The sequence below is a fragment of the Mustela nivalis genome (assembly GCF_964662115.1).
Source record: "Mustela nivalis genome assembly, chromosome: 10".
Classification (NCBI taxonomy): domain Eukaryota; kingdom Metazoa; phylum Chordata; class Mammalia; order Carnivora; family Mustelidae; genus Mustela; species Mustela nivalis.
In genome coordinates, this window is record NC_139029.1 from 104,206,780 (window position 1) to 104,229,599 (window position 22,820).

A 22,820-nucleotide genomic window follows, 5' to 3' on the forward strand; every position below is an offset into this window, starting at 1 on the left:
TAGAAGAAAAGGTTCTGTAGCCAAAATAAAAAATGGTGAGAACAAGTTTAAAGCACAAAGAAGGAGCACTTTTAAAGGAACAATGGATATATGGTGGAACCAGATCTTAATTAGGAATAAGTTGCTAGATATAAGACTGTGTAAATAATATTTCTGAAGACTTATGAGCCCATAAGACAAAATGGAATAAAATACTGTTTACATACATCATGCAGCAGTGAACATGGGAGATATTTCACTAAATACTGATTCATTGAAATCTGGCATCACTAGAAGAAAACGTGGATACAAACCATGAAAAATTTCTGTCATGCCTCTGAAAATTATGGTGTAGCCTCACCTGAGAAACAGCATTCAGTGCTGACTCCTGTACATCAGGAAGTTGAAATTCAAGTTGTGAAGGACAACAGTGTAGTGAGAGAGGGATTGATAGAATCAAAGTTTACAAATTATATATGGGGAGGATGGCATAGGGAGAAACTTGGATTTACAGGTCCATACTAGAATATTAGGCCTAAAAATATGCACTAACACATTAAAGAAATTATTTTAAAACAAAAATGTTACTTTGATAGTATTTTAATTCCATCCTTTAACTTTAACCCTTAGAGGCTGAAAGAGGCTGAAAATACAAAGTTCAAAGGGGGATTATAAGCAGAGATTTTTGAATGTGTGTTTATCCTTCACTTATGGCTGAAGTAACAGGAAGGTAATGACCCCCTCCCTCAAAATATGCCTTGCCTCCACCACCAGTACAGTAGCTTGGATAAACAGATAAGATATTCCTTTTCAATTCAATCAACACTTTTTTATTGAATGTTTATCCTTAAAAAAAGAAGGTCTTAAGCTGACAAAATTAGTAAGTTCTATGAACTGAGTGTATCTATTCCTTTTTTGACCTGAATATACAGCAAGACTATATTTCCCAACTTCCCTTTCAATTAAGTATGAGCATGAGACTGAATTTTAGGCAGTGAAATGTAAATTAAATGGATGTTCATTATTTTATTAAGATTCTGAGAAATGGTAATGTTCTTATCCAGTTTTTTCTCCTTACACTAAAAGGATATTGATGACAAGATTTTAGGAGATGGCAAAAATCACATGATAAAATGAACCTGAAGTAGTCCACTTCTAATTTTAGATTTTAGAAATCAAACGAGATCTTTTATAATTTAGGAGCTCCATTTTTATCCATATCCCAGTTACTTAAATTATATTGTATGTTGCCAGAATAGTGCCATATATTGTAAGTGTTCACTGGATTTGTGAAAGAGAAAGAGAACTTTTCTTATCTCTTCAATGTCCTGTATAGACTCACTGTGAAATGAAGTTCAGTAGACATTGGCTTATTAATAACTTTGTAAATCCATGATGTATGTCTTACTTCTTTTCAACCAGCCAGATTGCTACTTTTAGTAAACTATTCATTTACTAGGACGATAAGAACATAGAACTAAAATAAAGAATAAAATATTTCTGAGACATTGTAAGTGTAAGCAACTGGGTCCTCCAAAAGGTGTGGTAATTTGAGAGAAGTCACCTACTGAGGAAGCCCGAGTAGAATACAAAGAGAATACTTCAGGAAATCTAAAATATGCTATTGAAATGTAGTGCAGAGAACAAGTCCCCATGTTTGGATATCAGGCAGTTTAGCTAAAAAGCACAAAGATTCCACTAGGATCTCATCAGTGCTCAGATCCAAATCTCCACTGAAAGGCAACTCTTCTCATTTAAAATATTTGAAGCAAGTGCTAAAGTTAAACTAAATCAGCTGCAGAGCTCATCTCTACCTCAACTGCGGGTGAGATTAACTCAGTTTCCCACTCTAAGAGCCTGACAAAGGAACAGCCATGCCCTTTTGTGGCAGTAACTATTATTTATTTTCATTTTATTTTTTATTGTTCTTTTATGGAAAATACCAGCACACAGCAAGAAATTTTAAGACCCGGAGAGAAGCAAAAAGTTTGATCCAGAGAGCAGACAGTCAACAGAAGCAAACTCAGATTCCCCAGATGTTACAGTTATCAGAGGTAGATTAACTATGATAAAAATGCTGAAGGAAGTAGTAAAAAGGGTGGTAAACATGAAGAGACGGGGAATTTTAGCAGAGACATGTAAATTGTAGGAAATAAAAAAAGAATTCTAGAATTGAATATGATAGGATTACACATAGAAGAAATGATTTTTTAAACTTGGAAGACAGGACAATTGAAAATAAAAAGAAAAAGGGAGTGAAAATAAAATGTATAGAGTATTTGAGTTTTGTAGGCAAAATCAAATGGCCTTGAATCTCATAACTGAGTTTCTGAAGGTGAAGATAAAGAATGATACAGAAGAAATGTTTGAAGACATGATATTGACTGAGAACTTATACACAGTTGTTGGAAATTAACACAGAAAAACAAAAGTGAGATTTTGAAAATTACAAAAATTGATAAACACCTATCAAGATTCATATACTGGCTTGAGTAATATTTTCCAAAAGGTCATGTCCATCTAAAACTTCAGAATGTGACCTTATTTGGAAATAGGATATTTGCAGAAATAATTAGTTCTGAGGTCATATTAAATCCAGTGATTTGGTATCCTTATAAGAAGACCATAGAGACAGAGAAACAGTAGGCCAAGTGAAAACAAAGGCAGAGATTGCAGTAATGCATCCTCAAACCAAAGAATGCCAGCAACCAGAAACTATTAAGAGGTAAGGAATAATCCTCTCCTAGAGCCTTTAAAAGGAGCCTTGATTTTCTATTTCAGTCCTCCAGAAATCCGAGAGAAATCTCTGGTTTCGAGCCACTCAGTTTATGGTAATTTGTTATGACAACATAGGAAACAAAACAAACAAAAACCTGATCAAGTGAAAAAGAGAAAATACAAATACTAATATAAAGAACGAAAAGGAAGGTATCACTACATAGCTTGTTGGACATTAAAGATAATAGCATATTATGGAAAACTTTATGCCATTAAGTTCAACTACTCAGATGAAATGGACAAATTGCCTTTTGACCCATAGCTTGTGAAAAATACAAGAAGAAAATAAATCTAAAAATATTTCCATATTTATTAAAATATTGAATTTGCAATTACATATTATTCCAATAAGAAAACTTCCAAACCCTGATTAATTCATTGGTGAATTTTGTTAAATATATTAGTTAAAAATGACACTGGATTTTAAAAAAGCAAACACTGAATTCTACATAAACTCTTTAAAGAAATAAAGAGGACTTTCACCTTGTTTTATGAGGCCAGCATAATTCTAGTAACAAAACTTGACAAATATGAGAAAAGAGAAAAGATTAATATCCCTCATGAATACAGATGCAAAAATATTTAAAATAGTAGGAAACAGAAGTTAACAGTGAAAAAAAAATGATATTGCATGACCAAGGTGGGTTTATCCCCGCAATATAATTAACCAACTTAACATAAAGGGGAAATGACAGTAATGAGAATAGTTTGACAAAATTAAACACTGAAGTTCAAAAACTCCCAGCAAACCAAAAATAGAAGAGAATTTTTACCATTCGATAAGGACATCAATGCAAATCTAACAGCTAATATCATGTTTAGTGATTTCATATTAAATCCTTTTCCCCTGGAATGGAAAGGAGGCAAAAAATATCTGTCCTTGCCCCTTGTATTCAACATTGCAATAGAAACCCTACCTTCTAGGTAAGAAAAAGAAATAAAAAAGATTAAGAGAAACAAAACGAAAGTATTTGTGTATTTACAAAGTTTTATGAAATTTTCAAAATTACTAATTTTACATGAATAAGTGAATTTAGAAAAGTTACAGGGTACAAGTTCATTAATGATAAACTGCATTTCTATATTAATAATGAAGACTTGAAAACTGAAATAATATGATCTAAGCATAAAATAGTCATATCTAGGAAGAAATCTAATTACATATGTATGAGAACTTTATACTGAAAGGTAAAAAAGTTGCTGTGAATAATTTAAAAATGCCTAAATAAATGGAAAGTTATGTTGCATTCCTATGTTGGAAGACTCAGTATTGTTAAGATGCTAATCTCTACTTGGTCTATGGATTCAGTGTAACCCCTAAAAAACCCCAGCAGGATAGTTTGAGGAAATTGACAAGCTGATTATACAATTTGGAAATTTATAACATCTAGAATAGCAAAACCAATCTTTTTCTTTTTAATTAATTAATTTACTTTCAGCATAACAGTATTCATTATTTTTTCACCACACCCAGTGCTCCATGCAATCCGTGCCCTCTATAATACCCACCACCTGGTACCCCAACCTCCCATCCCCCTGCCACTTCAAATCCCTCAGATTGTTTTTTCAGAGTCCATAGTCTCTCATGAGCAAAACCAATCTTAAAAAAAATTGGAGGACTAACATTACACTATCCAACTTCAAATTGTATTCTAATTAAAATAAGGCAATATAGTATTGGCATATGGATAGCTAAGTATACCTTGGAACATAATGGAGTCCTAAGTTAGACCACACATTACATAGTCAATTGGTTTTCAACCAGAGTCAAGAAAATTAAACAAGAAAAGGAAAGTTTTCAGAGCGCTTGGGTGGTTCAGTGGATTAAAGCCTCTGCCTTCGGCTCAGGTCATGATCCCAGGGTCCTTGGACCGAGCCCCACGTGGGGCTCTCTGCTCAACAGGGAGCCTGCTTACCTGCTACACGCCCCCCCCACCTGCCTCTCTGCCTACTTGTGATCTCTATCAAATAAATAAAATCTTAAAAAAAGGAAAGGAAAGTCTTCAACAAGTGATTTGTGATTTTACAAACTACACCATCCAAATGGAAAACAGTGACCTCAACCTTTACCTAGTTCTAAATAGACATTTTGAGGTATTTCATGGACTTAGAGAAAAAGCCCAAACCATTAAGGTTCTAGATGAAAACCTTTGAGGATATATTTGCAACACTGGGAAAGGCAAAATTTCCCTAGAAATAAAAAAGAAAATGATACAGAGGACTTTTTCAAAATTTAACATTTCTGTTCTTCAAAAGATACCTAAGAATCTAAACAGGCAGACCACACACTGGGTGAACATATTCACAGTATGTACATTTTACAGAGAATGTTTTTGCAGAATATATAAACATGAACAAATAAAAAATAAAATGAACCATCCAGATTTTTTCATATGTGCAAAGTACTTAAACAGATACTTCACAAAAGATATATGAATGGACAAACTGCACATGAAAAGACACACAACATGGAGTAATAGAAATAAGGGCCAGAATCAGGTCATCCCCACTGGTGACTTACACAACAAATTTATTTTTTATTACAGTTCTGGAGGCTACAGGTCCATGATCAAAATGTCAGCGTGTTTGGTTTCCTCTGAGGCATCCATTTGGCTTCCAAATAATTGCCTTCTTGCTGTGTCTTCACACATGTCCTCGTGTGCATTCACATGTGTCTCTTAATGTGCCCAAATTTCCTTATAAGGATACTAATCAGATTAAATTAGAGGCCACCCTAATGGCTTCATTGTAACTCAATTACCTCTTCAAAGCCCTGTCTCCTGAGACAGTTTTATTCTGAGGAACTAGGGATTAAAACCTCATCATACGAATTTTGGGAATACACAACCCAATACCTAACAGTCCACCCTCTGGACCACCAAAATTCATGTACTTATATGCAAAATACATTCATCATCAAAACACCCCATCATCATCTAATTTCATCCTGCTAATTTCATCATCAACTCTAAATCTTAAATCTCAACTAAGTATGATCTAAATCAAATGACTTGAAGTATGTATGATTCATCCTCAGGCAAAATTCTCCAGTTGTGAAACTATGAAAGCTATATAAGTTATCTACTTCCAAAATACAATGATGGAAGAGACATAGGTTAGACATTTCCATTTCAAAAGGGAAAAATTAGAATGAAGAAAGGAGTCATGGTCCCATGTAAGTTCAAAACCTAGGAGGGAACATTTGACTAGATTTTAAGATTGGAGACTAATCCTCTTTAGCTCAGTGCTGTGTCTTCCAGGCCCATTGAGGAGTAATCCCACCTTCTTAGCCTGCTAGGGTAATAGTGTGTTCTCCCTGAGTCCCTGGGGCAGTCTTTACAGCCCTGGGCAGCAATCTGGCCTACTGAAAACCAGGAGATGGCTCTGACCTCTGGAATCAAAGGAAACAAAGGCTCCAAGAGGAAACAAAGCCTTGACCTGTGGACCTGTGCCTTATGATCCCATAGTAGCTAACAGACTTACCAATCTCTGAATACCTTCAGGGTCATTGTTCCCTTTTCTTGAAGTATAAAATATGTTCACAGATGGATAGTTCTGAGATCTAGTTCTGTAGTATCCCAGAAGTCTGATAGCCTGCCTCTGTATCTTACCCATCTCTGTCCCCTTCAGTCCAAACTAGCAATATTCTACTAGTATAAGCCCCATCCCTCTATTCCTAGCTACTGTTGAGACAGCTGATTGGATCTATGAGTAACATCCTGTCTTAGTCCTTCAGGCTGCTGTAACAATACTAAATTTGGTTTATAAATAACACATTATATCTCACAGCTCTACAGACAGCTCCAGTCAATCAAAGTGCCAGCAGTTTTTGGTGTCTGGTGAGGGCCCTCTTCCTGGTTAATGTTTTTTTTTCCCCCCTGTATTCTTACATGGAAGAAGGAGAAAGGGAGCTCTCTTGGGTCTCATTTTTAGAAGGGCAGTACTCCCATTATGAGGGCTCTATCCTCATGAACTAATCACCTTTCAAAGGCCCTACCTCTAAATACCATATTGGGGAATAGGTTCAACATTTGAATTTTGAGGGATACAAACACTCTTTATCAGATGAGTACTTAGCCATACCCTTAGTGTTATCTCAAAACATGGTTTCTTGATTTTTGTAAAATGACTGGGCTGGAAATAATCCAAATTATCAAGTTTAGGGGAGGAGCAGGAAATGGAGAGAGAATTTCAAGCTGGCTCCACGCTCAGCACAGAGCCTGTATGGGGCTTGATGTCACAAACACTGAGATCATGATCCGAGCTGAAATCAAGTCAGAAGCTTCACTTACTGAGCCCCCAGGTGCCTGACAGCTTCATCTTTTTTCCCCTCTTGTTTATTTTATTATTTTATTTTACTCTATTTTATTTTATAAATTCAATGAATTAACATATAATGTATTATTAGTTTCAGAGGTAGAGTTCAGTGATTCATCAGTTGTATATAGTACCCAGTGCTCATTACATCATGTGCCTTACTTATTAACGCCTGTCACCTAGTTACCTACCCCATCAGCCCACCTCCCTCCCCTCTGGCAACCCTGTTTGTTTCCAAATGTTAAGAGTCTCATGGTTTGTCTCCCTCTGATTTCATCTTATTTTTCCCTCCCTCCCTCTATGCTCCTCTGCATTTTTTTTCTTTTTGTTTTCTTTAAATTCTACATATGACCACTCCATCGTCCATTATCTTTCTCTGGTATTTTACCATAAGTAGTAAGTAAGAGCAGGCCACTTTAGCAGCACTTTGCTTAGAAATCTGACTTAGTGGGGGCACCTGGGTGGGCTCAGTGGGTTAAGCCTCTGCCTTCAGCTCAGGTCATGATCTCGGGGTCCTGGGATTGAGCCCCACATCAGGCTTTCTGCTCAGCAGGGAGCCTGCTTCCTCCTCTCTCTGCCTGCTTCTCTGCCTACTTGTGATCTCTGTCTGTCAAATAAATAAATAAAATATTTTTTAAAAATCTCACTTAGGGGTGCGTAGATGGCTTAGTTAAACATCCAACTCTTGATCTCAGCTCAGGTCTTGATCTCAGGGTTGTGAGTTTGAGCTCTACATTGGGCTCCACCCTGGGCATGCAGCCTACTTAAAAGAGAGAGAGATAGAGAGATCCCTTAGTTAGATATTCTATTTCATCACCTACAAATCCTACCTTCCACAAAACACTAGAAAACAATCTAGACAAGTTCTTTGTCACTTTTTAACAAGGATCACCTTTCCTCCAGTACACAACACATTTCTCATTTCCACTGAAGGCCTCCTTAGAAGCACCTTTAAGATCCATATAACTGCCAGTTGTGTCTTCAAAACAGTGTAGGCTTTTTCTAACATGCACTTCAGAGGTCTTCCAGTCTCTAGTCATTAATTAGTTCCAAAGTCACTTCTTTAGATATTTGTTATAGCAACTTGCCACTTTTTAGGATTACAACCTGTATAATTTTGTTAGGGCTTTCTTAACAGAATTCCACAGACTGACATCACGCAGAATACCTTCTTTGACCACAATGGGATGGCATTAGGAATTAATAACAGAAGGAAAACTAGAAAATTTACAAATTTCTGGAAATTTAACAGCATAATTTTTGTAAAAAATGGGTCAAAAGAAATCACAAGGACAATTTGAAAAATGTAGGGATGAAGGAAAACAAAGAAAAAAACCACCAAAACTTGAGGGACACAGGAAAAGAAGTGCTAAAGGAGAAATTTATAGTCATAAATGCTTACATTATAAAATGTAATAAAGTACATTATTACAAAGTACTTCAACAACCTAATTTATAATTTAATGAACTAGAAAAAGAAAATAAAGTAGCAAAAAGGATATAATAGAGATTAGAGATTAGCAAAATAGGAAGCTAATAGAGAAAATCAATTAAAAAAGAAAGTTGGTGTTTCAAAAAAGTCTGCAAATTAATAAGCCATTACCTGGATGGACAAAGAAAAAGGGGAGAAGATTCAAATTACTAAAATCAAAAATGGAAGTGGGAACATTCCAATTGATTCTACAGAAAATAGGATTGAGTCTACAGCCATACAACCCTGAATGCACTCAATCTCGAAGCTAAGCAGGTTCAGGCCTAGCTAGTAGTTGGATGGAAGAAATAAACAGGATTGTGAGTACTATGAATAATTCAATGCCAACAAACTAAATAACCTATATAAAATGAACAAGTTCCTAGAAATTCAAAATGCACCCAAACTAAATAATGAAGAAATAGAAAATCGGAATAGACCAAAACTCCTAAGGAGAGTGTATCAGTAATAAAAACATTTTCAAAAAAGAATACCCCTGGACCTGATGGATTCATGGTGAATTCTGCCAAGCACTTAAAGAAAATCTAATACCAACCTTTCCAAAAAGTGAAGGGTACATTTCCTAACTTATTCTAAAGGGCAGCATTACCCTTAACACCAAAGAAACTACAAGAAAACTATAAACCACTATCCATTATGAACACCAATGCAAAAATTCTCAACAAAATACAAAGAAGCAGAATTTGGCAGCATATTTGAATGATTACACAACCTGAGTATTAAAATTTATTCTTGGAATGCAAAGATGGTTCAACATACAAAAATTGATCAATGTCAGGGCACCTGGGTGGCTTAGTCAGTTAAGTGCCTGACCTTGATTTCAGCTCAGGTCATGATCTCAGGGTTGTGAAATCAAGCCCGGGGTCGGGCTGCATGCTCAGTGGGAGTCTGCCTGGGATTCTCTATCTGTCTCTCTCTCTCTCTCCCTCTCTCTCTCTCACCCTCACCCTCCATCCTTCCCACCCCTTTAAAAAATATGCTAAAAGTAAACAATCTGAAAAGGAAATTAAATCAATTTTATTTAAAATGGCATGAAAAAATTTTAAAAATTGGGAATTAACTTAATCAAGGTGGTAGACAACTTGTATAATGAAAACTACAAAACACTGCTGAAAGGAGACGAATAAATGGAAACACATACTATGTTCCTGGATTGGAAGATTTCATATTGTAAAAATGTGAGTACTACACAACGTTATCTACAGATTTAATGTGATCCTTAACAAATCTGCGATGACTTTTTTTTCAGAAACAGAAAAATGTATCCTATAATTCATGTGGAATCTCTTGACCCTGTATAATCAAAAGAATTCTGAAAAATAAAAAAGCTGGAGGAATCATACTTCCTGATTATAAAATTTATTATGGAGTTACAGGAACCAAAATAGTGTGGGTTGGCATAAATGCAGAATCATAGATCTATAAATAGATGGAGAATCCAGAAATAAATCTTTATTATATAAAGATAGACATGGCCAAAGGATTTTTTTCCCAATGTTTTATTTAAATTCCAGCTAGGTTAAATACAGTGCAATACTAGTTTCAGGTGTACAATTTAGTGACTTATCAGTCACATACAATACTGGGTGCTCATCATGACAACTGCCCTCCATATTACACATCACCTACTTAACCTATCTCCCCTCCAACCTCCCCTCCAGCAACCCTCAGTTTGTTCTCTATAGTCAAGAGTCTTTGCTGGTATGCCTCTCTCTCCCCACCCACCCCACCAATGTTCATCTGTTTTGTTTCTTAAATTATGCATATGAGTGAAATCATACAGTATTTGTCTTTCTCTGACTGACTTATTTCACTTGGCATAATATTCTCCTGCTCTATCCATGTTCTCACAAATAGCAAGATTTCATTCCTTTTATGGCTGAGTAATATTCCATTCTCTCTCTCTCTCTCTCTCTCTCTCTCTCTCTCTGTCTCTGTGTGTGTGTGTGTGTATACACAACACATCTTCTTTATCCATCCATTGATGGACATCTGGCCTCTTTCCATAATTTCACTATTGTTGATAATGCTGATGTAAGCATCAGGGTGCATGTGCCCCTTTGAATCACTATTTTTTGTTCACTTTGGGTAAATACCTACTAGTGCAATTTCTGGGTCTTTGGGTAGCTCTATTTTAAGTTTTTGAGGAACGTCCATACTGTTTTCCATGGTGTCTGCACCAGTTTGCATTCTTACTAACAGGGTGAGAGGGTTATCCTTTCTTTGCAACCTTATTAACACCTCTTGTTTCCTGAGCTGTTAATTTTAGAGATTCTGATCAGTGTGAGGTGGCATCCCATTGTGGTTTTCATTTGTATTTCTCTGATGAAGAGTGATGTTGAGCATTTTTTCATTTGTCTGTTAGCCATTTGTATGTCTTGTTTGGAGAAATGTCCACTTATGTCTTCTGTATTTCTTTTTTTTTTCCAATTTTTTAAAAAAAATTATTTTCAGTGTTCCAGAATTCATTGTTTATGCACCACACCCAGTGCTCCATGCGATATGTGCCCTCCATAATACCCACCACAAGGCTCACCCAAACTCCCACCCCTCTCCCCTCCAAAACCTTCAGTTAGTTCCTCAGAGTCCACAGTCTCTCATGGTTCATCTCCCCCTCCAATTTCCCCCAACTCCCATCTCCTCTCCATCCCCCCATGTCCTGCGTGTTATTTCTTATGCTCCACAAATAAGCAAAACCATATGATAATTGACTCTTTCTGCTTGACTTATTTCACTCAGCTTAATCTCTTCCAGTCCCGTCTATGTTGATACAAAAGTTGGGTATTCATCCTTTCTGATGAAGGCATAATACTCCATAGTATATATGAACCACAACTTCTTTATCCATTTGTCTGTTGAAGGTCATCTTGGTTCTTTCCACGGTTTGGTGACTGTGGCCATTGCTGCTATGATCACTGGGGTACAGATGGCCCTTCTTTTCACTACATCTGTATCTTTGGGGTAAATACCCAGTAGTGTAATTGCAAGGTCATAGAGTAGCTCTATTTTTAATTTCTAAAGGAATCTCTACCCTGTTTTTCAAAGTGGCTGCACCAACTTGCATTCCCACCAACAGTGTAAGAGGGTTCCCCTTTCTCCACATCCTCTCCAACACTTGTTGTTTACTGTCATGTTAGTTTTGGCCATTCTAACTGGTGTAAGGTGGTATCTCAATGTAGTTTTGATCTGAATCTCCCTGACGGCTAGTGATGATGAACATTTTTTTCATATGTCTGTTAGCCATTTGTATGTCTTCTTTGGAGAAGTGTCTGTTCATGTCTTTTGCCCATTTTTGACATGTTTATCTGTTTTGTGTGTGTTGAGATTAAGGAGATCTTTATAGATCCTGGATATCAGCCCTTTGTCTATATGGTCATTTTATTCATGTTTTCTGCATTTCTTGAATGGATTTGTGCGTGTGTGTGTGTGTGTGTGGTGTTAAATTTGGTAAATTCTTTTTTTTTAATTAATTTTTTATTTTTTCAGCATAGCAGTATTCATTATTTTTGCACCACACCCAGTGCTCCATGCAATCCATGCCCTCTCCAATACCCAGCACCTGGTTCCCCCAACCTCCCACCCCCCACCCCTTCAAAACCCTCCGATTATTTTTCAGAGTCCACAGTCTCTCATGGTTCACCTCTCCTTCCAATTTCCCTCAACTCCCTTCTCCTCTCTAACTCCCCTTGTCCTCCATGCTATTTGTTATGCTCCACAAATAAGTGAAACCATATGATAATTGACTCTCTCTGCTTGACTGATTTCACTCAGCATAATCTCTTCCAGTCCCGTCCATGTTGCTACAAAAGTTGGGTATTCATCCTTTCTGATGGAGGCATAATACTCCATAGTGTATATGGACCACATCTTCCTTATCCATTTGTCCATTGAAGGGCATCTTGGTTCTTTCCACAGTTTGGCGACCGTAACCATTGCTGCTATAAACATTGGGGTACAGATGGCCCTTCTTTTCACTACATTTGTATCTTTGGGGTAAATACCCAGTAGTGCAATGGCAGGATCATAGGGAAGTTTTATTTTTAATTTCTTGAGGAATCTCCACACTGTTCTCCAAAGAGGCTGCACCAACTTGCATTCCCACCAACAGTGTAAGAGGGTTCCCCTTTCTCCACATCCTCTCCAAAACATGTTGTTTCCGGTCTCGCTAATTTTGGCCATTCTAACTGGTGTAAGGTGGTATCTCAATGTGGTTTTAATTTGAATCTCCCTGATGGCTAGTGATGTTGAACATTTTTTCATGTGTCTGATAGTCATTTATATGTCTTCATTGGAGACATTTTTTGATATGATTGTCTATTTTGTGTGTGCTGAGTTTGAAGAGTTCTTTATAGATCCTGGATATCAACCTTTTGTCTGTACTGTGATTTGCAAATATCTTCTCCCGTTCCATGGGTTGCCTCTTTTTTTTTTTTTTTTGACCGTTTCCTTTGCTGTGCAGAAGCTTTAGATATTCATGAAGTCCCAAAAGTTCATTTTCGCTTTTGTTTCCTTTGCCTTTGGAGACATATCTTGAAAGAAGTTGCTGTGGCTGATATCGAAGAAGTTACTGCCTATGTTCTCCTCTAGGATTCTGATGGATTCCTGTCTCACGTTGAGATCTTTTATCCATTTTGAGTTTATCTTTGTGTACAGTGTAAGAGAATGGTCGAGTTTCATTCTTCTATATATAGCTGTCCAGTTATTCCAGCACCATTTATTGAAGAGACTTTTTCCACTGCATATTTTTTCCTGTTTTGTCGAAGATTAATTGACCGTCGAGTTGAGGGTCTATATCTGGACTCTCTACTCTGTTTCACTGATCTATGTGTCTGTTTTTATGCCAGTACCATGCTGTCTTGGTGATCACGGCTTTGTAGTAAAGCTTGAAATCAGGTAACGTGATGCCCCCAGTTTTCTTTTTGTTTTTCAACATTTCCTTAGGGATTCAGTGTCTCTTCTGATTCCATACAAACTTTAGGATTATTTGCTCCAGCTCTTTGAAAAATACTGGTGGAATTTTGATCGGAATGACATTAAAAGTATAGATTGCTCAAGGCAGTATAGACATTTTAACAATGTTTATTCTTCTGATCCAAGAGCATGGAATGGCCTTCCATCTTTTTCAATTGCTTTTATGAGTGTTCTATAGTTCCTCAAGTACAGTTCCTTTACCTCTTTGGTTAGGTTTATTCCCAGGTATCTTATTGTTCTTGGTGTTATAGTAAAAGGTATTGATTCTCTAATTTCCCTTTCTGTATTTTCATTGTTAGTGTATAAGAAAGCCACTGATTTCTGTACATTGACTTTGTATCCTGCCACGTTACTGAATTGCTGTATGAGTTCTAGTACTTTGGGGGTGGAATCTTTTGGGTTTTCCGTGTAAATAATCATGTCATCAGCGAAGAGAGAGAGTTTGACTTCTTCATTGCCAATTTGGATACCTTTTATTTCTCTTTGTAGTCTGATTGCTGTTGCTAGGACTTCTAATACTATGTTGAACAAGAGTGGTGAGAGTGGGCATCCTTATCGTGTTCCTGATCTCAGTGGGAAGGCTTCAGGCTTTTTCCCATTGAGGATGATATTTGCTGTGGGTCCTTCATAGATAGATTTTATGAAGTTCAGGAATGTTCCCTCTATCCCTGGTTTGGGGATCAGGGGATCAGGGTAATGCTGGCTTCCTAGAAAGAGTCTGGAAGTTTTCCTTCTGCTTCAATTTTTTCAAACAGCTTCAGGAGAATAGGTGTTATTTCTTCTTTGAAAGTTTGGTAGAATTCCCCAGGGAATCCATCAGGTCCTGGGCTCTTGTTTTTTGGGAGGTTTTTGATCACTGCTTCAATCTCATTACTAAATATCAGTCTATTCAGGTTGTCAATTTCTTCCTGGTTCAATTTTGGGAGTTTATAGTTTTCCAGGAATGCATCCATTTCATCTAGGTTGCTTAGCTTACTGGCATATAACTGTTGATAGTAACTTCTCATGATTGTTTCTACTTCCTTGGTGTTCATTGTGATCTCTCCCTTTTCATTCATAATTTTATTAATTTGGGCTTTCTATCTTTTCTTTTGGATTAGTGTGGCTAATGGTTTATTGATCTTATTGATTCTTTCAAAAAACCAGCTTCTAGTTTCATTGATACATTCTACTGTATCTCTGATTTCTACCCCATTGATCTCTGCTCTAATCTTGATGATTTCCTTTCTTATGTGTGGAGTTGGTTTGATTTGTTGTTGATTCTCCAGTTCTTTAAGGTGTAGAGACAGCTGGTGTATTCTGGAATTTTCAATTTTTTTGAGGGAGGCTTGGATGGCTATGTATTTCCCCCTTAGGACCACCTTTGCTGTATCCCATAGGTTTTGGACCAAAGTGTCTTCATTCTCATTGGTTTCCATGAATTGTTTCAGTTCTTCTTTGATCTCCTGGTTGATCCAAGCATTCTTAAGCAAGGTGGCCTTTAGCTTCCAGGTGTTGGAGTTCCTTTGAAACTTTTCCTTGTGATTGAGCTCCAGTTTCAAAGCATTGTGATCTGAGAATATGCAGGGAATAATCTCGGTCTTTTGGTATCAGTTGAGTCCTGATTTATGACCCAGTACATGGACTGTTCTGGAGAAGGTTCCAGGTGCACTTGAGAAGAATGAGTATTATGTTGTTTTAGGGTGGAATGTTCCGTATATATCTATGAGGTCCATCTGGTCCAGTGTGTCATTCAATGCTCTTGTTTCTTTATTGAATTTCTGCTTCAGTGATCTATTTCTGAGAGAGGCATGTTAAGATCTCCTACTATTAATGTATTCATATCAATATGACTCTTTATTTTGATTAACAGTTTTCTTATGTGATTGGCTGTTCCCATATTGGGGGCATAGATATTTACAATTGCTATCCATCTTGGTGGATAGACCCTTTAAGAATGATGTATTGTCCTTCTGTATCTCTGACTACAGTCTTTAGTTTAAAATCTAATTTGTCTGATATGAGAGTTGCTACCCCAGCCTTCTTTTGAGGCCCATTGGCATGAAAGATGCTTCTCCATCCCTTCACTTTCAGTCTGGGTGTATCTTTAGGTTCAAAATTGGTCTCTTGTAGACAACATATGGATGGCTCCTGTCGTTTTATGCAATCTGTAACCCTGTGTCATTTTGTGGGTGCATTTAGGCCATTCACATTGAGAGTGATTATTGATAGATACATTTTTATTGACATCGTGTTACCTTTGAAGTCTTTCTGTAGATTGTCTCTATATTTCTGTTCAATGCTATTCTTAAGATTTTTCCTCTTTTATAGTACCCCCCTTAATATTTCCTGCAGTGTTGGCTTGGTGGTTGCGTAGTCTTTTAAGCCTTGCTGGTCTTGGAAACTCTTTATCTCTCCATCCATTTTGAATGTCAGTCTTGCTGGATAAAGTATTCTTGGCTGCATGTTCTTCTCATTTAGTGCCCTGAATATATCTTGCCAGCCCTTTCTGGCTTTCCAGGTCTCTGTGGACAGGTCTGACGTTATTCTGATGGGCTTTCCTCTGTAAGTAAGGAGCCTCTTTGTCCTAGCGGCTTTCAAGAGAGTATATCTACAATTATGATTCCTCAATTTGACTATCAGGAGCCTTGTTGTTTTTCTGGAATCTATAATCTTGGGTGGAGACCATTAGGCCTCTAGTACATGAACGCTGTTTCCATTCCCGAGATTGGGAAAATTTTCATGAAGAACTTGTTCCACTATCTCTTCTAGACTTCTTTCTTTCTCCTCCCATTCAGGGATTCCAATAATTCTGACGTTGGAATGTTTCATGTCATCATTTATTTCCCTGATTCTGTTTTCGTGGCTTTTAAGCTGTTTGTTTTAGGCTTTCTCCTGATCCTTTCTCTCTGTTTGTCCTCCAGATCACTAATTCTATCTTCTGTCTCAGTTACTCTAGCTTTGAGAGAATTTAGATTAGATTGGAACTCATTGAGAGCTTTGTGAACCTCATCCCTGGTAGCTTTCAGCTCAGCCCTAACATTGTGAACATGTTCCCTGGTCGCTCTCCGCTCAGCCCTAATCAATTCTGTTTGGTCATCCATGGCTTTCTCCAACCTAGCTATTGCCTGGATAATTGTTAGCTTGAATTCTCTATTCGACATATTGTCTATGTTGATAGCCGTTAGCTCTGTTGCAGAAGGCCCATCCTCTGTATTTTTCTTCTGTTGGGCATTCCTCTTCCTAGTCATTTTGGTGAGAGATGACTGAATGGATGTAGCTGGATATATCGACCGTGATGCAGTCAAGGTGGACCCTGGAACACTTCTGAGTAATCAGGATTCCCCACCCAAACAAGAGAAAAAAGAAAAGAAAAAGAAAAAAAGAAAAAGAGAGAAAGAGACAGGGAAAAAAAAGGGAAGATAAAAGAGAAGATTCAACCCCAATGGGCCCCAAGGTGAGATTTAGGAAGTATACAAACAAAAACAGACAAACAAAAAGACTGATAAAAGTATATGACTAGAGGCAGTGCTGCCAACGCCCTGGGGGAGAAGCTGAGGTCATCACTGAATTTTGAAGTATTTTAAGTGGATACAAAACTGTTTCAGCAATGCAGACAATTAAGTGTATTGTTGTGGGCGATGGTGCCGTTGGTAAAACATGTCTCCTGATATCCTACACAACAAACAAATTTCCATCTGAGTATGTACCGACTGTTTTTGACAACTATGCAGTCCCTGTTATGATTGGTGGAGAGCCATATACTCTTGGACTTTTTGATACTGCAGGGCAAGAGGATTATGACAGATTACGACCGCTGAGTTATCCACAAACAGATGTATTTCTAGTCTGTTTTTCAGTCGTCTCTCCATCCTCATTTGAAAATGTGAAGGAAAAGTGGGTTCCTGAAATAACTCACTATTGTCCAAAGACTCCTTTCTTGCTTGTTGGGACCCAAATTGATCTCCGAGATGACCCCTCTACAATTGAGAAACTTGCCAAGAACAAACAGAAGCCTATCACTCCAGAGACTGCTGAAAAGCTGGCCCGTGACCTGAAGGCGGTCAAGTATGTGGAGTGTTCTGCACTCACACAGAGAGGCCTAAAGAATGTATTTGACGAAGCAATATTGGCTGCCCTGGAGCCTCCCGAACCGAAGAAGAGCCGCAGGTGTGTGCTTCTATGAACGTGTCTCCAGAGCCCTTTCCGCACAGCTGGTGTCAGCATCATACTAAAAGCAATGTTAAATCAAACTAAAGATTAAAGATTAAAATTCATTTTTGCAATAATGACAATAATGGCCCTGCACCTACCCACATGCACTCCTGTGAGACAAGGCCCGTAGGTATGGTCCCCTTCCCCCTCTCAGTACTAGTTAATTTGAGTAATTGTGTATTGTCAGAAAAGTGATTACTACTAGTTTTTGTTTTGTTGTTTCAAAAAAAATTTTTTTTTTTTTGTTTTGTTTAAAAGCAAGGCATGCTTGTGATGACTCTGTAACAGACTAATTTGGGTTGTTGAAGCTGCTCCCGGGCTCCATCCACTCTGGAGAATGATCTGGGACATTTAGGGTTTTTTGTTTTTGTTTTTGTTTTTGCGGGGGTGGGGTGGGGGGCGGGGAGTGTGTGTCGGGTTTGTTTTTATTTAGTTATGTTTTTTAAATTCATTAACCATCGGATAGCCCTTAAAGGGAGGAGGACTGATTGATTCCACATTCCACTTCCTAGATCTAGTTTAGAAAACTTGTTCCCCACCTGGTGCTCTTAGGAAGGAGTACAGTAAATGCCTCATTTAATAACATACTCCTTTTTGAAAGTTGCCTTTTCTCTCCACCCTTGAGTAGGTCCAGTATTTGATGAAACTCATGAAAGTGGGTGGAACCTCTCTTGCCCCTCCTCTTTTCTAGGATGCACTATATATGTGACTGTGACTTTCAAGGAAATTTGTTTGCCATGTGCTGATTTTTTTTTTTTTGAAGTTAATTTCTAACTTCTTTCACTGATAAATGAAGAAAAGTATTGCACCTTTTGAAATACACCAAATGGATTGAGTACGTAATTAAAAAACTTTTTTTCCCCCCTGTCAAAAAAAAAAAGTATATGACAGGAAAAAAAAAAATATATATATAAGCAAATAAAGGAAGAACCTCATCAAAAAGAACACCAAGTATAAGATTTATATACTATCAGGACAAACACAGAAACACTGGTGGAAGAAAAAGATGGGAGAGTGGTTATAAATTCTCAGTGTGGGAGAGGAAGGTGGTTTTGATTCTTCCTGGATGTATCTTGATTTCTTTGTTAAAGGACTCAACTTTCCTAAGATAAAGGGGGATTAAAAACTGGTTTACCTATAGGGGTAGCATTGATTGGGGAAAGGGAATTACCTTGAAGTTTAACTCTATATGAATATTAGAAAATAAAAATAAAAAAGGAATAAACTCGATTAAACTAGACTAAAATTTAAAAAAATTTAAAGAATAGAAATGCAAAAGAAAAACACAGGTGTATGAATTAAAAAAGTTCAGGTTAGAAGGTTATTATGGAATTTGATGTACTGGACATCTCACTGTGATGGTAAATAGATTAAAAAATTATCTATCTATCTATCATCCATCTATCTATATCTATCTATCTATCTGAACCAGAATAGTGGGAACGAGTTAAAAATAAAAGTTGTCCTATGAAGTAGAGGTGTTTGTTCTCTTTTCTTTCTTTTTTCTTTTTTTCTTGTTGGTTTTCTGGGGGAGGGGCCTGCCACGTGGGTTTTCAGTCAGTGATGTTCCCTGAGTTAAGTCCTCCCTTCCCCCTCAAGGGGGTGGGCTCTGAGGAAACCGGTTTTTTCAGACTTGTTCTCTGGAGGTTTTTATGTTATTTCACTTTTTTTCTTCTCCTTGCCTTGACCGCTTTTGATGGTTTTTGTAAGTTTAGAGGAAAGCAAACTGCACCCTGACCTCCCTCTGAGAGAGAAGCCTCAGTCTGGCTGCAGAGCCCCAATAAATTCCCTCTCGGCTGCTGGCAGACCAGGTCCCCGAGTCGAGGTCCCTGGGGATGCAGGATCTTCTGTTTGTACCCAAAACCATGGCGACTGTGGCTGTCTGGCCAGCTCCAGACTGCCAAAGAGGTTCCAAGCAGCGATCGCATGCTGAGATTTTCCCGGGTGGCCCAGGCTGGGAGTGCCTGGTTTTTATGGGTCTAAGAGTGCCAGGCTTGCATGCACCTCTCTCAGGGGAGTGTGTGGGGTGCGCGCGCACCTCTCAGGCTCTGGTGGAATGGCGGGAGTCTGAGAGCACCAGGCTGGGCCTTTGAGCACCACTCTCAGGGGAGTGTGTGGGGCACGCACGAGTGTCTCAGGCTCTGGTGGAATGGCGCAGGTCTAAGAGCACGGGGTGGGTGGGGAGGGGAGTGCACATCTCAGGCTCTGTAGCACCTGCCCTCTGGCTCTGGAGCCTCTGCCTTCTGGCAAGGCTCCCAGCCCCTCACAGGAGCCGGACCCCACGTGTTCACGGCGCGCTGGCAGCTCAGGACCAAGACCTGGTTTCTCCGCAGCACTCTCTCTGGCTCAGCGCCTGGGGAGGCTGTCCTGGGTCTGGGGACTTAAGCCCCTGTCCCTAGCTGCCCCGATTCCTGCAATTTCCCCCTTTGGTCCTTTGCTCTCTTTGAGTGCTTTCAACCAGACTCCAAGTTAATGCTGGTCCCCAGAGGCAGGGCACTCTCAGGTTGGGGTATTACTTTCCAATCACTTGTCTCTGGTGGCTCCCTCCCCCTTTTGTTTATCTTCCGATATCAGTCCGAAGTTCCCACTCTGCTTTACCTGCCCACTGGCGTCTTCTGCCCCTATAGAGATCCAGACATGTATAATTCTGATCTCAAGCTGTTTTCATGGGTGATCGGAATTCTTTGGTAGGTAATCAGCTCACTTTAGGGTACAGGTTGAAAAGGCGCCTTCTCCTACTTCCCTGCCATCTTGTCTCCCCCGAATTTGGTAAATTCTTTATAGTCTTTGGATACTAGCCCTTTATCTGGCATGTCATTTACAAATATCTTCTCCCATTTCGTAGGTTATCCTTTAGCTTTGTTGATTGTTTCTTTTGTTGTGTGAAGCTTTTTGTCTTGATGAAGTCCCAGTAGTTTTTTGCTTTCCTTTCCTTGCTTCTGAAGACGTGTCTAGTAAGAAGTTTCTGTGGTCTAGGTCAAAGAGATTGCTTCATGTGTTCTCTCAGATTTTGATGGATTCCTCTCTCACATTTAGGTCTTTCATCTATTTTGAATTTAGTTTTGTGTATGGTATAAGAAAGTGGTCCAGTTTCATTCTTCTGCCTGTGGCCATCCAATTTTCCCAACACAATTTATTGAAGAGACTGTCTTTTTTCCATTGGATATTCTTGCCTTCTTTGTTGAAGATGAGTTGAGGGTCCCTTTCAGGGTTCTCTGTGTACATTGATTTATATGTCTGTTTTTGTATCAGTACCATGCTGTCTTGTTGATTATAGCTTTGTAATACAGCTTAAAGTCCAGAATTGTGATCTCTTCAGCTTTGCTTTGCTTTTATAACATTACTTTGGCTATTTGGGGTCTTTTCTGGTTCCATGCAAATTTTAAAATTGTTTGTTCCAGCTCTGTACAAAGTACTGGTGTTTTGTTAGTGATTGCATTGAATGTGTAGATTGCTTTAGGTACTAAAGACATTTTAACAATATTTCTTCTTCCAATCCATGAGCATGGAATGTTTTCGCATTTCTCTGTTTCTTCCCCAATTTCTTTTCTAAGTGTTCTATAGTTTTCAGAATACAGATCATTTACATATTTGGTTAGGTTTATTCCTAGGTATCTTATGGTTTTTAGTGCAATTATAAATTGGATCATTCCTTGATTTCTCTTTCTGCTTCTTCATTATTAGTGTATAGAAAAGAAAGAAATTTATGTACATTCATGTTATATCCTGTGACTTTGCTGAATTCCTGTATCACTTCTAGCATTTTTTTTTTTTTGTAGAGTCTTTCAGATTTTCTATATAGAGTATCGTTTCATCTGTAAGTAGTGAAATTTTGACTTCTTCCTTGCCTTTTATTTCTTCTTCTTGTCTGATTACTGAGGCTAGGACTTCCAGTACTATGTTAAATAACAGTGGTGAGAGTGGACATCCTTGTTATGTTCCTGAACTTAGGGGAAAAGCTTTCAGTGTTTCCCCATTGAGGATGATATTAACTCTGGGCTTTTTTGTATCTGGCCTTTATTATGTTGTGGTATGTTCCCTCTAACCCTACTTTGTCACATGTTTTTTTCTGCATCTATTGAAATGATCATATGGCTTTTATCCTTTCATTGATTTATGTGGTGTATCATGCTTTATGACTGTTGAACCACACTTGCAGCCCAGAAATAAATCCCACTTCACTGTGGTGTGTAGTTATTTTAATTTACTGTTGGATTAGATTTACTAGCATTTTATTGAGAATTTTTGCATCCATGTTCATCAGGGATATTGGCCTGTAGTTCTGTATATTAGTGACGTCTTTGGTTTTGGAATCAGGGTAATTCTGTCCTCATAGAATGAATTTGGATTTTCCTTCCATTTCTATTTTTGAAATAGTTTGAGAAGAACAGGTATTAAGTCTTCTTTAAATGTTTGGTAGAAATATCCTTTGAAGCCATCTGGCTCTGGGCTTTTGTTTGGAGATTTTTGATTACTGATTCGATCTTTTTTGCTTCTTATCAGTCTGCCAAAGTTTCTATTTCTTTCTATTTCCCTTTTGATAATTTATATGTTCTAGGAATTTATCCATCTCTTTCAGTTTGTCCAACTTGTTGGCATATGGTTTCTCATAAAATTATCTTAAAATTGTTTATATTTCTATATAGTTTGTTGTTGTTGTTAATTTAAATTCAATTAGCCACCATATGGTACATCATTAGTTATTGATGTAGTGTTCATGGTTGTAGTTTCTTCTCTCTAATTGGTGATTTGATTTATTTGGGCCCTTTCTCTTTTTGATAAGTTTGGCTAGGAGATTACTAATTTTATTAATTCTTTCAAAGAACCAGCTCCTAATTTCATTGATCTTTTCTACTGGTGTTTTTGTTTCTATATCATTTGTTTTCATTTTCATTTGTTTCCCTGTAATTTTTTATTTCTTCTTTGACGTCCTGGTTGACCCATTCATCGCTTAGTAGCGTGTTATTTAACCTCCATGTATTCGTGGTCTTTCCAAATTTTTTCTTGTGGTTGACTTCAAATTTCATAGCATGCTAGTCAGAAAATATTCATGATATGATCTCAATCTTTTTATATTTGTTGAGGCCTC

At 37.8% G+C, this 22,820-nt stretch overlaps 1 pseudogene across 1 annotated transcript; it reads left to right on the top strand.

Moving 5' to 3' along the window:
- The first annotated feature begins 17,025 nt into the window (after positions 1-17,025).
- LOC309842746 (cell division control protein 42 homolog pseudogene) lies at positions 17,026-17,802 on the top strand (annotated as a pseudogene). The gene has a single exon. The product of its transcript is annotated as a cell division control protein 42 homolog pseudogene (transcript).
- The last annotated feature ends 5,018 nt before the right edge of the window (positions 17,803-22,820 follow it).